The sequence below is a fragment of the Ovis aries genome, chromosome 21, assembly GCF_016772045.2.
Source record: "Ovis aries strain OAR_USU_Benz2616 breed Rambouillet chromosome 21, ARS-UI_Ramb_v3.0, whole genome shotgun sequence".
Classification (NCBI taxonomy): Eukaryota; Metazoa; Chordata; class Mammalia; order Artiodactyla; family Bovidae; genus Ovis; species Ovis aries.
Window position 1 is genome coordinate 13,044,991 of NC_056074.1, and position 1,023 is coordinate 13,046,013.

Below are 1,023 nucleotides of genomic sequence, written 5' to 3' on the forward strand. Positions count from 1 at the left end.
TGGACTTTCAGCTTCAACGTCAGTCCTTCCAATGAATACCCAGGACTGATCTCCCTTAGGATGGACTGGTTGGATCTCCTTGCAGTCCAAGGGACTCTCAATAGTCTTCTCCAACACTACAGTTCAAAAGCATCAATTCTTCGGCGCTCAGCTTTCTTTATAGTCCAACTCTCACATCCATACATTAAGAGTAAATGATTTTAAAGTATAAAAAGTGCTTATATCACTTTACCAACACATATACTAACACTGAAAGGACATAAGATTAGCATGGCACCTGTGTAAGAATGATGTGCAAATTAATGAAGTGTTCCATATTTTTAATGAGCTTTCTTAGTGGCTCGGACAGTAAAGAGTCTGCCTGCAATGCAGGAGACCTGGGCTTGATCCCCGAGTCTGGAAGATCCCCTGGTAAAGGGAAGGGCAACGCACTCTAGTATCCTTTCCTGGAGAATTCCATGGACAGAGGAGCCCCAGACCATGGGGTCACAAAGAGTCAGACACGACTGAGCAACTAACACTTCAACTAACACTTCAAAGTGCTTAGAGTTTAGCACATAATGACCACTCTTAAAATGTTTGTGGTCATTTTTATATCTGTATCCTTCTTCAGGCTGAGTTTCATGAGTACTGGGACTACATCTAATTCCTGGGCCTTCACTTTCTAGCACAGGACTTGGTTGTGAGTTGAATAAACCAGTCAGATGATTAAGGCTTTATACTATTTCCTTTCTTGCCATACTCATTCCACTCAAAAGCATGATGGGAGTGCTCCTAAAGAGTTCAGGGACATGCCAGAAAAGCCAGAGGAGCTAATGTGCATCTCCTTTCAGGGATTAGAGAAGAGATTTTTTTTTTTTTTCATTTTTTGTCTCTTTAACCTTGTAGCTCAGTCAGTAAAGAATCCACTTGCAGTGCAGGAGACCCGGGTTCGATCCCGGGGTTGGGAAGTTCCCCTGGAGAAGGAAATGGCAACCCACTCCAGTATCCTTGCCTGGAAAATCTCATGGACATAGGAGCCTG

The 1,023-nt window shown here is 43.2% G+C and overlaps 1 non-coding gene across 1 annotated transcript; it reads left to right on the forward strand.

Annotated features, from left to right (window-relative positions):
- The first annotated feature begins 220 nt into the window (after window positions 1-220).
- On the forward strand, window positions 221-322 carry LOC114110192 (U6 spliceosomal RNA). The gene has a single exon (XR_003586518.2). It is a non-coding gene; the product is annotated as a U6 spliceosomal RNA (small nuclear RNA).
- Window positions 323-1,023: the final 701 nt, after the last annotated feature.